Raw genomic sequence first — 16,104 nt, forward strand, 5'->3', positions numbered from 1 at the left:
ATACATCACATTCAGCAATTCAAGTGGCTCCCCCATTCTTGCCTCTCCATCAATACTCCCTCTTTACTCTGTAATGAAATGGCTTTACTGAGTTCTGTGGAAATCAGTTACTTGCAATTTTATTAAATTTACCAAACTAGACATGCATTTCTAGACGTTATGATTTAGTTTTCCCTTTTTGAAACTTTTTACTTTCCATAAATGCAAGCCTATAGAATATATTATTCTGTATCAGCTGTTTTTATATGGCCAATATTTTGATGTTTTTCCTTTATGTGAATAATTCTCTTTTTAAATTTGTTCCTGTCAACTATATGAATGTATGATGATTAATTTATTCATTTTACTTCTGATAAATAGTTGAGTTGCTTTCAGTTTGGAATGATTATGAATTATACTGCCATTTCCATTCTTGTACATGTTTCTTTATGTTCATGAGCCCACATGTCTGTTGAATATATATTTAGGAGTAACATTGGGTTGTGGACAATGTATGTATCCAGCTTTACTGGATAATGCTGGACTGTTTTCCAAAGTGGTTGTAATAATTTAAATGTCTACTAATAGCACATGAAACTTTCAGATGCCCCATATAATTGTTGCATTGGCATTGACAAGCTAATTTCTTCTTGTATATGTGGTGATATTTAATTATGGTTTTAATTTCATTTCCTTAATTTCTAATGAGGTGGAACACTTTTCATATATTTATTGAATATTCAGATATTGGCTTTGTGAGGTGCATTTACAATTATCTTGCCCAGTTTTCCATTATCCCTTTTTATCTTCAAATTAAAAACGTTTACTATATTTTTGAAACAGGATGTTTGCTAGTTACATGTGCTATGCCTCTTCTTTTTAAACTCTGTGACTTGTTTTTTGTTTTGGGGTGCATGGTCTGGAAATTAAACCCAGTTCTCCCGCATGGAAGACAAGCATTCTACCACTGAACCACCTGTGCACCTGAATAACGTGACTTGTTTTTTAACTCTCTTAGTTTTTTCTTTTGACTAACAGGGTTCTTAAATTCAATGTGGTACTATTATGGTTGGTACTTCTCATACTGTTTAAAATTTCTTTTCCTGACTCAAGGTCAAAAATATATTTTCTAGGTATAACTTCTAGTTTTGTTTCTTCGCACTTCACATTTAGATCCACAGTCTAACTGGAATTGATTTGCGTGTGTAGTTTTAAATAGGAGTCATTTCAGTTTTACCACTTGTATATAAAATCAAAGTAACATCATTTTTTCAAAAAGTTTAATTGCTTCAGTTGTCTTCAGTAAAATCCTTGTCATAAACCAAATGCCCATGTAACTCTGAGTTTGAGAGTTCTAGTTGTCTACCTTTGCATGAATTCTGCCTCTCTCTATATTTGAGGTATTTACATAAATATTTATATGTTCTAATTATTCATTTTTTCCCTCTATTAGTTGGGAAGTTTTGCATTTTAAGTCATTTCTTCTCAGTTACCCTAGCTATTTTAACAGACATAGTGACCTTAACATTCTTAATGTGCAAAATAATACAAATCTTAATATCGAGAACAGTATAGGGATTTTAGAATGTTAACATCCCATCACCTTCTTTGAATTCTTCTGCTACTTTTTATCTGGTAGTTAGTACTAGGTCATAAATTTGACAATACTGATATTGTTTTATATAGTCTTCTTACATTCATCCTTCATATTTACCAATATCATTATTTATCATTACTTCTTGCATATCAATTCTTTAATGTAGAATCATATTCCTTCAATCTACAATACTTCCTTTAATCTCAAACTTTCTGCCACCTACTCTCTCTTCCTTTTCCCCTTTCTCCTTCCTTTCCTCTTCTCCCCTCTTCTCTCCTTCCCTCCCTCCCTCCCTTCCTTCCTTTCTTTAGAAAGTATATTTATTAACTGTCACTGGTTGAGTAGTATAGAATTCCCTTGACAGGCATTTCATCTCAGCATAGTGAAAATACCTTTTTTTGTTCTAATTTTCATTGTTGCTGTGGAAGTCATACCTCTGACTGCCTACCACTCCCTTATAATTGATTTGCATTCTCTTTTTGACTGTTTGATTTTTAATTTTTTTCCATATTATTGAGAGTATTTTTAGGGTGTATCCAGGTGTGGATATCCTTAAATTTATCATGCTGGAGATTTGCTGAGCTGTCTAGGTATGTGCATCTTTAAAAAATCTGGATTATATTTTTCATTACTCTTTTCTATAACTCTTCTCCATTTTTTACTATATATCTTTTTGAATCTCCAACTGGATAACTGTTATATTTTTGTCATTTTATATCTGTCTTTTAACCTGTCATATTTTGCATACTTAATTTTTTTGAAACAAGGTATTTGCTAGTTACATGCACTATGCCTCTTTTTTAAACTCTATGACTTCTTTTTTTTTGGTTAAACTACTATTTGGCTTATCTAATGAAATTTCAATTTCAATTGCTCTGTTTCCAGTTTCTACATGTTCTATTTTTCTTTCAAAATGCCCTACTTTTTTCATTAAGGATTGTATGTCATTTTTTTTTTTCCTTTACTAATTTTAACATATTTAATTTACTGTCTCTTTTATATTATTTTCTTATCTCCAATTACTGGAATATTATTTCTTCTGTAGTTTCTGCTCATGATATATTCTCTCCCCCATCCCCTCCTTCCCCCCTCCCTTTCTCTCTCTCTCTCTCTCCTCACCTCTCCCTTTCTCTCTCTCTCTTTCTCCCCCTCCATCCCCCCTCCCTTTCTCTCCCTTTCTCCCTCTCTCTCATTTAAACTGAAGGAACAGCTTTTAGAAGGAACAGCTTTTAGAAGTCTAAGCATAATTCTACCTATCCTGATTTTTAATGGGCCAGTAGATACTATTTCAATTTCTACATAATTGCTAGACCAGTCCCTAGTACTTTCACTCAAGTAGAAAACTTCCCTAACCTTCTTTCTTTGTTCTTTTCACTGTTATCCTCTGGGGATTTCCTTTCTTTTCTTTTCCTTTCCTTTTCCCTTTCAACCTGGGCTTCCTATGAAAGTAATCCTTGCTGTAACATTTTAATAACTTTCTGGGTGATTGTAAACTGACGGAGAGGCCCACCCAAAAAGCTCAACCAGCCTTTTATGTAGTAACCATCTGTTCTAGTTTGCTAGGTGCTGGAATGCAGCACACCAGAGATGGATTGGCTTTGAATAAAAGGGGATTTACTTTGTTAGCTCTTCAGAGGAAAGACAGCTAACTTTCATCTGAGGTTCTTTCTTACGTGGGAAGGCTCAGGGTAATCTCTGCTGGCCTTCTCTCCAGGCCTCTGGGTTCCAACAACTTTCCCCGGGGTGATTCCTTTCTGCATCTTCAAAGGCGTGGGCTGGGCTGCAAGTGCTGAGATGAGGTATGCCAGGCTGCTTGGGCTGTGCTACATTGAGCTCTCATTTAAGCACCAGCCAATTAAGTCAAACATCATTCATTACAGCAGGCAGTACCTCCTAGCCAACTGCAGATGTTGATCAGCAACAGATGAGGTTCAGGTACCATTGGCTCATGTCCACAGCAACAGAACTAGGTGGCTTCACCTGGTCAAGTTGACAACTGAATCTAACTATCATACTGTCCATTTATAAATTTTGAAGAAGTACAAGTTGAAGTTGAAAAATGTAAAAAGTACAGTATCAATGATGGGCTTCTTGGTAAGAAATAATCCTACTAGAAAAACAAATACTATTGTGCCTCTGTTTCATACTATGGAGCCATTAAAATCATTAAGGAGTTTAAGTTTTAATACACAGAAGAAAATTAATATGACTAAATGGAGAAAAAATGCCTTTATACGTTATAGTATTTAGTTTATTTTCTATAGGCAATGTGCTTTTATTTAATGGGAAAATATGAGCTGATTTAGAATGTAAATTACTGTGGCAAGTTTCTATTTCAAATCTGTATTTGAAAACCATATTACCTAATATTGAAGAAATCTATCAAATCCACATTGACATGGGTTTGGTTTTGAGTATAGGAGTGAGATAGTAGGATAGGCTAACCTGTGGGAGGACACAGTGAACCTCAAGAATGACTGAATGGGGTAAAAGGAAGAAGGAAGATTACAAAAATACAGTAATAACAAAATAGTGTAACAGTTTGCTAACAAGGTTCGAATCCTTATTTTGTGGATGGTAATTTTTAAGTGCTTACATCTATGAACACATTTAATCACAAAAAGACTATGAGGCAAATCTCAACAGGGCCCTCCATTTATAGATTGTGAACTTGAGGATCGTTTCCCCAATATCTGCCGTGGTTGCCAGCCAGGGTGCAGTGGAGCCATTATCGATTGAGATCTTGATGCAGTATGACTGTGAAGCACCATGAGCATGCTAGCCCAGATAGAAGAAAGAGCTAATTCATATGAATAAAGATCATGAAATCTGTTTAGAAGGCTTGAGATTTAGAAGCTAGTAGTATTTTGGAAACTTGAATCCAGTGTTTCAGGGAAAGCTCAGTGCCAGGAAATACAATTATGCGAATAATAATCAGAACAATATTAATAAATATTTATGAAACTTTATGTTACAGGTGTTGTGTTAAGCAATTTAACACATATATTTTCTCAGTATAATTCTTAAAATTAATAATATGAAGAACATATTATGTTCCTAAATCATAATAGCAGAAACTAGTACTTAGAAAGAAGTAAGGTAATTTGTTCAAAATACAGAGCCAAAAAAATTAGGAAAGGGAATTATAATCCTCTGTATCTGACTCCAAAGCATACTCTTAGTTCCTTCATAAAATCTGTCTCCATTAATGTATATCCCCAAACACATCTGGGTATGCCCATCTTATTTATTTACAATTATGTGTTCACTTTTGTGCTCTACTTCTCAAGTAATATCAAATATATAGAAAATGAAGAAAAATTTGGAGCATATACTCATATACATTAGCTCTCACTTCTGTGTAACGCATTGATTAGAAATGTTTGATGTTTGTATAAAATTTTGAAGAGTATGTTATTATTGAGAACATGTGAATTTGCAAATCTAGAAATGTTTTCTTTGCACGAATTAATAAAATGACCTAAATAATCACAAACAGAGTCAAGCTGGCAATGTGAGGCACTACAGGGCTCTGGACCCCAAAGATTTGAGTAGTTAGTAAAAGCTGGCAGGAATATCTTCCTCAAAGTTCCAGAAAACAGATAAAGGACTGTAGAAATAGGATGAGCACCAAATCAAGGAAAATGTAGGATCTTCTGGTGCCCTGACAGGTCCCGTTCCATCCTGGAGGGAGCAGAGTAACTCTCATGCATACACTGTGAGAAGGTTTGTGTGTCTGATCTGTGCGGTGGTGGCCTGAGGGATGCAGTATACCAGAACTTGCCCTGCAAACGCTCCTACAGAACACTGTGAGAGGGATTCGAGTCACGCTGCTTGGGCAAGGGATAGCTGGCTGTAGGGAAAAAATGTTTACTAGGCAAGAGGAGACATTTGGGACTGCTTAAACAGAGGAAATCCTAAGGCCGGTACATACATGCTCAAGGCAAGACACGTGCAAAAAGGATCATGAAGGCCCCTATGCTTTGGCCCAGAGCTATGCTCCACACTTACTATATGGATAACCCTGAAGGCGCACACGCTCACAGGTCAGTCTATAAAGCCTGGGAAAGCTATTGTTTCCTCTTCCTCCTCTTCCTCTTCCTCTCCCTTCTTCTTCCTTTTCCCGTTCTTCTCCTCTTACTACTCCTTCCTCTTCCTCCTCCTCCTCCTCCTCCTTCTTGTTAGTTACTGGTATTCAAGGAAAGCTCTGTCATAATGCCACACTGGATACAACTTTACAAACCTAAATTCTAGTAATAAAATAACTAAACGTTCATATTTCAACAAAAGGTTACAAAATATGCAAATAAATAAGAAGTGATGGCCCAGGCAAAGGAAAAGATGAAAGCATTAGCAGTCATCACCGAAAAGGACCAGACCTGAGACCTACCAGACAGAGACTGATTTTTAAAAATCTTCATAAATATGCTCAAAGAGCTAAAGGAAAAAAATGGACAAAAAATAAAGTCAGGAAAACAATAGACAAACATAAAGAGAATAACGATATAGAACTGGGAATTATGAAGAGTAAGCAAGCAGTTGAAGACCACAGTGACATTACTTTTTAAAAAAATCTTGTTTTAGTTTGTTAATGCTGCCAGAAATGCAATATACTAGAAATAGGTTGGATTTTATAAAGGGAATTTATTAATTTACAAGTTTACTGTTTTAAGGCCATAAAAAATGTCCAAACTAACACATCCAGCGAAAGATACCTTGACTGAAGAAAGGCTGCTGGGTCTGGAACACCTCTGTCAGCTGGGAAGGCATGTGGCTGGCATCTGCTGGTCCTTTGGCTCCTGGTTTCAAACAGCTCCCCAGGGGACATTTTCTTTCTCCATTTCTGAACATCTCTGTCTATGTGACCTCTCTCTGTCAGCACTTTAAGCATCTCCAAATATCTGTATCTCTGTTGGCACCTCCATTGGCTCTGAGCTTTCTCCAGAATGTTTCTTCTTCTAAAGGACTCTGGTAAACTAATCACAACCCAACTTGAATGGCCAGAGTCATATTTCCATCTAAAAAGTCCATACCCACAATTGGGTATGTCACATCTCCATGGAAACAAGCCAATCAAAAGGTCCCACCCCACAATTTTGAATCAGGATTAAAAGAAACATGGCTGCCCCCATAAGATTAGATCAGGAGAAAGGACACAGCTTTTCTGGGGCATATAACTGGCACAGACCCCTAGAGGGGTTAAAAAGATTAGAGTTGGCAGAAGAAAGAATCAGTGAACTTGGGGATAAGATCATTGAAATTATCCAGTATCCAGAGGAGAAGGAAGAATGAAAGATGAAAATTGAACAGAGCATGAAGAATCTGTAGGACATGATCAATTATACCAGCATATGCATTGTGGGAATTCCATAAGGAAAAGAGGAGAAAGAGGCAGAGAGAATATTGAAAGGGATTATGACTAGAAACTTCTGTGATTTATTAAAAGACATTAATATATACATCCAAGATGCCCAGAGAACTTTAAAAGGATAAACCCAAATAGACCCACACCATGGCATGATATAAGCAAAGTATCAAAGGCCAAAGATAGAGAGTTCTGAAAATTGCAAGAGGGAAGCAACATATCTATTTCCTCAGTAAGAGTTAAGTATCAATTTCTTATGAGAAGCTGTGGAGACAAGAAGTCAGTGGGATGACATATTTAAAGTACTGATGAGAGACATGACAGAAAGGATCAAGGAAAGATTCATTCATTTTTTTTTTTTTTTAGCTACTTGCATTCATGGAAAACTCAATCATAACACAAGCCTAATACAAGTTTAGGAGACAGACACCACAGAGTCTAAATTTCAACAATAACATATTAAAATATCAAAATGTCCCAGGTTCAAAGAAATAATGGCTGGAAACTTCTAAAATGTAATGAAAGATGTGGATGTATAGATCCAAGATGTTCAACAACTTCTAAACAGGATAAATTGCAATAGACCCATGACATGGCATGATAAAATCAAACTCTCAAATACCAACTATAGAGAATCCTGAAAACTCCAGGAGGGAAGCAATATATCACATTTAAGGGCGCGTCAGTAAGATTAAATATCAATTTATCATCAGATACTATGAAGGTAAGAAGGTAATGAGATGATATATTTAAAATTCTGAAAGCAAAAGAATTGCCAACCAAAAATTCTATAACTGGCAAAACTGTCTTTCAAATATATGGAAAAGCATAAGATGATCCCAGAAAAATAAAGGCTGAGGGAATTCATCAGCATTAGACAAGCCCTACAAGAGCTCTTGCAGGGAATTCTTCAGGTTAGAAAGAAAGGACGATAGAAAGTAGAGTGAAGCTGAAGAAATATAGATCTCCAGTGAGGGTTAGGACATGGGTAAATATAAATTCCAGTACTATGGTACTATATTTTTGGTTTCTATTTTTTACTTCCTATAGGACCTAAAAAGCAGATGCATAAGACATAGTGATATATAAATATAGTGATGTAGTTTTGGACTCGTAATGTATAAACATGTAATTTGTGACAAGATCTATATAAAGGTAGAGGTGTATAGTTTGTGTATGTAATTGAGTTAAGTTGGTATTGAACCAAGCAAAACTGAATGGAATAGATTTTGGATGTTATGTTTAAACCCCGTGGTAACTACAAAGAAAGTATTGGTGTTTATGCAAGTTTGCAGAGACAGAAATTAGGGTACAAGTTTTCAGGGACAGGGGATGTAGGAATGAGAAGTGAATGCATAATAGGTGTATGGTTTCTGTTTTGGGAAAGGGGAAGTTTTAGTAGTGGCAGTTGGGGAGGAAACCACATTATTGTGATGTGGTTAATCCCATTGAACGGGATGCTTGGAAATAATTGAAATGGGAAATTTTATGTTGTAAAGATATTCCTACAATAAAAAAAGAATTACTAAAGAGATAGTAACAATTAAATGCAATACATTATCCTGGATGAGATCTAGGAAGGGAGGACAAAAGACTCAAGAGACATTATTGGATTTATGAAAAATTAGATTATAGACTGTAAGCTTTATACCAATGTTAATTTCTTGAACTTGATTCATGCATTTAAGGTGGTTGTAAATATCCTTGTTCTTAGGAAATTCGGTATTAGTTGTTCAAGGAACATGATGTATACAACCTACACTAAAGTGTTTAGAAAATGTACTATGCACAATACATTTATATGTTAAGATGGATAATTAATGCAAGAGAGACTGTCTTGCATTCCTAATATTTAAATAGAAAAACAAATTTCTGTGTTCTGAACAACATATGCTGTGGGTTCATGTAATAATGAATCATCAAGTATTTATAGTGAAAGTTTCCATGATTCCTGATGATATAATATCCAATTATTGTAATTCATTGAGCTGGCAATATTCAACAGTACCGTAATTTTACTCTAAATGTCATCATTGAACAGAACATCAAGAATCACATTGTGGAAGCTCAATAATGTTGGGTGGGAAAAAACATAACTGAGCTATTTAAGTTCAGAGAAATCTATGAGGGAATAATTGTATCACCTTTGGTCTGTTTTGTTATATTTTTTAAAAATGTAACAAGTTTTAATCTATTGATATTGACTGTCTATGCTCAAGTGCAAAGAAAAATATTTCAGAGGCTTAGCCTTTTCCCTTTCTTTAGAGAGCCCTGGAATTTAGAAAATATGGAGGTTATAGTAGCAGAAGCTGGAAATGTGGGACAAGAAGACATAGCTGCAAATTCTGTTAACTGAAGCAGTGACTTGGAATTTTCTCCCATCATGATGAGGACTGAGTTTCAAGAGTTATGCCCATATCCCAATTACCTGTCTAAATTTGCCAATTATCATATTCCTCTTTACCAATTTGTTGTCCTCTCTTCCACCAATATAAACTAAGTTAGATGCACATTAGAAAAAAAGACATTAAAAAAAGGAAGATATAATATGCAATACTCCAGAAAGAGGGATTTCCCAGGGTAAAGGTAGAGGGTGACATGTTATCTATAACAATATAAAAAATGGATGTCTGTGTGCATCAAGTCGGATAAAAGCATGGAATTTGGAGATAGAATAAACCTGGGTTGAAATTTATATCTGCCAGTACCCGATTGTACATAATTAATCCAGTAATTTGAATATAATAAGCCTCAGTTTCCTTGAGTCTAAAAGGAAGATGATATTCCAAATTTGTGAAACTGTTGTCAGAATAAAATTAGAAGACTGCATATGGAGAGTTTTTAGAACAATACTTGACTCAGATGATTTAATTCTCTGTGGTTGGAAACCACATATTTATGGTAAGGTAGAGGCAGGGGTAAGTGCTTCTGAGATCCCTCTTTCCTGTCCCCTGCAACAACTTCCTCCTGGACTGAAAGCCATTTCTCTCTACATAGAACACAAAAGGTGAATTTTTATGGTTATATGTATTTTATTTTGCTCTAATTCAATTATATGACACAACTTTTCCGCATAACTGATCTAGTAATTATTTGAAGTTCCCTCTAATTGTAATTAGCCATTGTGAATTATTCCATTTTATTTCCCTATATAAACACAATCGTCTCACACACAGCATTTTATAACCAAATGCCCAGTGCAATTTATTAGCTCATAGTACATAATCTAAAGAAATAATGGAGATAAATGCATTTACAACTCGTAAAAGTTGTATTATGGAGGCTTTCATCTACCTAATTATTTAAGGAATAACTGTTACACATGCTTTAGAAAGTAATGCTGTCAAGGCTGGAGGTCCTAAATTCTTTTTAAAAAGCACAAACTTATATTTTCTCTTTTATACACTTTTAACATCTGTGCAGCCAACCTAAGGAGAAATCTTTTTGACAGTATCATCAATTAAGATGTCAGTTCTTCATAGCTGCTTTTTTTTGTAGACTCATTTTTAAATGGTCTTCTGGGTTGAAATTCTGGGTTTCTAATAAAAAGTCTTATAAGAGCCTTTTCTTTTTAATTCCTCACTTTTAAGACTTTCAACCCAGAGTTGTATTAAAAAAGGGTATCGTAGTAGTAGAAAAGGGGCTGGTTTCACAGTATTTGTAGTTAGTAATTTTTAATAGTTTGAGGTTCCAAATTATTTTATTTTACTCAATTTCTTTTGATCAAAAGAGACATTTGGAAAGTATGTCTAAGGTGGTATGTAAGTGTGGAAAGTTTGGGAAACAGAATATAGAGCAGTATGTTTTCTGACTTAAAGGTCAGTAGTACGAAGGTAGGAATCCTTGGCTCTCATTCTCTGTTCCAATCCTTGCCACTAGACAGTGCCTGCCAAAGTCAGTATTCAGTAAGTATCTGTTGAATTATTTTATTATTATTCATATGAATAATTTTTAAGCAGTTGAATTTTAGAGACCTAGACATACATTCATCTTTTTATTAATCCACTATTCTTTTTATGCCACAAATAGCAATATTAAGAATTAAACAGTCTAGTTCCTAGATGCTGGCCTAAGGACAATAATAACGATTTTTGAATATTTTTATTCCACATTTCTCAAACCACTCAAAATCTGTCATTAAAAAAAGCCTTTTCAGTAAAGGCATCATGGGGTACTCATATCTTGCCTTTAAAAAAAAAAAACTTTTGAGGTACACAGTAGGTTGTACCTATTATATAGAACACCTGTCATCCAGATTTTGCCATGTATGCAGTGAGCCTTTGTTTAATTATCTTCATATTGACAGAGGGATTCCTACCTACTTACATTTCTTAAGACTTTAGGGCCACTTATGCACCAAAATTTTTTTTTTAAATAAAATGCTTTGCTTATTTTTATAATCAGTATTGCATTAACATTGAATTCATATGGTTTTCTTACCTTTAACTACAATAGAGAAACACTAAGAAGCAGCTTTAAATAGCGAGCTGGCAAAACAAAGTTAATAGCTTCCTTTGATTTTTTTTTATTTTTGATATGGCACAAATGGGTTTTTATACTAATGGCTTATTTACAATAATCTCCTTTCAGCAGCTTGCCCTAGAGCAACATGAAAACACAATTAATAAAAAGTCTACCATAATAGTGATTCATAGCCAATGAAATTTATAATCCCCAAATTGCAACCTCTTCTAATATATTGAGTTTACAATTATTGAAGATACAGTCCATTTTTACTTATAGAACTGAAAATTTCAGAATTATATATACATATTTTTTCTTCTGTTAGAAAAATGTTAGTAGGGATCTTGTCCACATTTCTCATTTCCCAGCTCCCAGTTTGTTAGCTCTGATCAGGGCTAGAACCTAAGTTTTGAATTTGTCCTCCCCAGCATCTATTAGCAACAGAGAAGAGGATATCCCAATTAATAATATGGAGCACACTTTTGCTGAAGCTCCCTTTGTTAACTCTAGAATTATCAGGCAACCTAATAATTAATCTTCAGGATTAATTATAAGGAAGGCTTAGTACATGAGCATTCCAGTAAGATGAGATTGTTGTTCTTTCATAACTTCTCAAGAATGTTGGATAGATTATGGCTAAAGTATTTCATTAAATGCCTTCAGTAAACATAAATGGAATGCTGCTATATTTCAGGTGCTTGATGGGAAGGAATGGAAAGATGCAGTTCCTTTACTCAAGATGCTCATGGTTTAATAGTTACTGCTATATAGGAACTTTGCTGGGGGAATTCCTGTTCTGATGGTATTCCTCACTCCTCAGCTGATGGATTCAAAATGAACAGCTTACTCTGACATTCTTTCATCTTTATGAGAGAAAAGTCTAGAGAAGCAGTCCCATCAGGAAATTTTAAAGGCAAAATGGATTTCATCATTGATTGCCAAATTCCATGTCCCTGAGAAACATATAATGGAAACTTATAAAACTGATGCTTATTCATTACTGGGTCCAATGATCTTCTAAAGCCACCTTCTCTGAAACACACCAGAAAGTATTACTTTTGCAAATTTATGTTGTAGCTGACTTGCACAGATCACAAACCACTGGCATTTTATTTTTTAATTGGAATTAACGAAACTAATGGTTACCCATTTCAAAATCACTGGTTAACTCTCTAGTACGCACTCTTAAGTCCAGGTATAATAAAATAAAATATATGTGTATGTATGTAGCTATACGTGTATATTTTTAATTCTTTTCTTCATATGGCAATGAAAACTAAATATTTTCTTTCACATCAAAGTAAAAATTCCTGGATAATGTACTAGTTGGGGTTGGAGCACAACATTGGTAAAATTACTTATGACATTTTATAAGAAGAAAAAGGTTTACAGTGCTTTTATTTTTGATAGTTGATCAAATTCATTCCATTTCACAAAATGTTGCATAATCTTTATTGACTCAGAAATACTGTCCAATGAGTGAAAAATTGCAAAAAATTCGTTAGAACTGTTATTGCTATGCATATGCCAGGGAAATAATAGTGTATAATATAGATAGCATTTGTGCTCTTGGAGGTGTTTGCATTCTAGTGGAAGAGATAGACTTATAAAAAATACATGAAGGAGGGGGAAAAGAAAAAGATTTTCACTGCCACGTTACCTATAATAGAAAAATTTAGAAACAACTTAAATGCTAAGCTACATGTAAATCATTAAATACATTAGGGTACAGTCATGTGATGGAATATCACACAGCCAACAAAAATGATGTTTAAGAAAAATGTTAAATAATGTGGAAAATGCTCAAATTAAAATGGAAGGTGGAAAAATTGAGGCAAACTTGTATTTTTTCAGAAGCTGAACCATGTAAAGTGTATGTAGAAAAATGGCTGGAAAAAAAAGAAATTAAAATAGTATAGTGATTTCTTCTGGATATTAGGATAATGGGTGATTTTATTCCTTTCCTTTCTTTTTTCCTCTCTCTCTCTCTCTCTTCTCTTTCTTTCCCTCTTTCTCTCTCTCTTTGGGGAGGGGGTATCTTTTATTCCATGTAGTTTAGAAAATACCTATGAAAAAACTATGAATAAGTTTTTATAATTAGAAAAAATATACTTTAATTTTTATATACTCACATTTACCCTCATATATGCAATCAGAGGAGACAAAGTATTTGTTAAAAAAAAACTAAAGAATAGATAAATAGATAAATGGAACAAAATAGAGAGCCCAGAAATAGACCCACACAAATATAGTCAACTGATCTTTGACAAAGGAGCAAAGGCACTTTAATGGAGAAAGGATAGTCTTCAACAAATAGTGCTGAAACTAGATATTCACATGAAAAAAAAAAAAGTCTAGACACAGACCAATTCCATCTACCTCCAAATTTTCAGAAAATTTAACCCAAAATGAATCACAGACCTAACTGTAAAATGCAAAACTAGAAGATAACATCTTCAAGAAAACCTGGTGATGATGGAAATGACAATGGCTTTATAACACCAAAAGCATGAACAACAAAAGAAAAATTGATAAGTTGGACTTCATTAAAGTGAAAAACTTCTGCTCTGCAAACGACACTTAAGAGAATGAAAGACAAGTCACGGACTGGGAGAAAATATTTGCAGAACACACCTGATAATGGACTTGTAAAAAAAAAAATACATGAAGGAATAATTATGGACTATAAATATGATTATAAAAATAAATACAGTGTGGGCCACGGTGGTTCAGCAGGCAGAGTTCTGCCATACCAGAGACCCAGGTTCGAATCCCAATGCCTACCCATGGGGGGAAAAAAAATTCAGGTTTTGAAGTAAATAAAATTAGAAAACACTTTATATTGGGTCAAAGTCTTGTAGGAGGTTAGTATTTAAACTAGGCCTTGAAAAAGAAAATGAAGGGAAAAAATGTGGGAGAAAGTATTTCAGGCATAGTAAGGAATGTCATGAAACACTTGAAATAGAATAGTAATGAAAGGAATGGGGAGGATAAAGAACAGGAAGCAAGTATCATACATGGGCCAGAATGGGAGGCAATGGGAAAGTCAGTACCCCTACTTTCTAGCCAAGGTGAAGCACTAGAATTCATCTCATGTAGGGAAGCAATTAAAGGGTTTTTAATGTAGAGTAAGACAGTCCAATCTGAAGAGATTAGACTGGAGAGGAGAAAGTGGCACACAGACATTGGTTGGGAGACTACTGTTGTAGTCTGAATTTTTTTACTCCATAGATTTCTCACTATACATCAAATCATAAAATTTCATTTTTTTTTCTATTATTCTTGTCCCTAGATTCATATGTTATATCCTAGTTCGGTGATTTTTCTAGCTCCTGGAAAATATCATAGAGTTTAATAAGAAGCACCATGTCAGATTAGGTGTCTTTTCACTTGTTTATTGCCATGGATAGAGAATATTAGAGAAACCAAATATGTTAAAAATGAGATTTGCAAATAAATAGCAAAAAGAATAGCCATCTTAAGAGAATGTTATTAAATTATGGCTATTGGATTTTACCCAGAAAGTCAAAATATGCCTGAATTGTGGTATTCTTATAACATGAAAAATATATTGGTTCTTTAAGCTTCTTTCTTAAAAGTAAGCAATTTTTGTCTGTAGACTGTTGTTTATGGTCCCATCTGTCTTGCTTTCTGACTCAAATTTAAGTTGCTGAGATTAAAAAAAAAAAGATATATATAATATATAGCTTTCCATGTAAACTGATTTCAAAATTGAACATAGCTAGCAGTTCAAAATAGCTGGAAAAGACATTTTCATATTTTTCTTACCTGTGAACTGTATTAAAATTCCATATAAATATCCACAGTAGTTTTGTGCAATGTGGTTTTGTTTTGTAAAACCTGTGGAAATAGAGAATTATTATTTAAAAGAAAAGTGATATAATTATAGCTTAGTCTTCTGGAACAAGCTGTTTCCAGATATCAGTAAAAGAAGTAGGAATAGTTGAATTCCTACTTATGCATGAGGTGGGACAAGTGCAGAAATGATGTCACACCTGACATACAAGTCTCTGATTTTCTATTTATTGTATACTTTTCCCCATTTTATTTAGTTAGAGAAATTTTAGGTTTACCAAAAATAATCATGGGGAATGTACACCACCACCCAATTATCAGCACCTTGCATTAGTGGGATACATCTGCTACAATTTATGAAAGAACATTTTTATAACTGTACTATTAACTTATTCATATATACATATATATGGCCTAAATTTTCCCCTTTTAAGCACATCCAATTGTATAATACTGTGCTGTGCTGTTCATTATGTTTTCTTGCCATCAGAGTTCAATGCTCTGATCTCCAGACTGGGGATTGTCCCCAGATAGAATATGTCAGTGTTATAGCATTTCCTTCCTCAGAATGGAGGGATTCACAGCAGATGCAATGTTTATTGGCCCTTCCTGGACCAAGTTTTAAATTTCTTAGCCATATTTTGTTTTATTTCTTTTCACAATAACATACTATAAATGCTCTTTTTATTATGCTTACTTATTGATAATAATCTGCCCTCCCATCACCCTCCCTTAAATACATGAACAGTACAATGTGAGATCTTTGCTGTTTACTGATATATCTCAAATGTCTGATATAGTGCCTGATATGTAATGGTTAATGTTCATTAATCTGTAGGATCGGCTGCATTATTTCTATAAATCCCTTTAAAAAAATAAAAAA

At 34.2% G+C, this 16,104-nt stretch overlaps 1 protein-coding gene across 1 annotated transcript in view; it reads left to right on the top strand.

Moving 5' to 3' along the window:
• The window catches only part of PCDH15 (protocadherin related 15), a 1,748,268-nt gene that overhangs the window by 274,388 nt on the left and 1,457,776 nt on the right, over window positions 1-16,104 (top strand). The gene's annotated exons all lie outside the window — the stretch shown is intronic.

This window comes from Tamandua tetradactyla, chromosome 13 (genome assembly GCF_023851605.1).
Source record: "Tamandua tetradactyla isolate mTamTet1 chromosome 13, mTamTet1.pri, whole genome shotgun sequence".
Classification (NCBI taxonomy): Eukaryota; Metazoa; Chordata; class Mammalia; order Pilosa; family Myrmecophagidae; genus Tamandua; species Tamandua tetradactyla.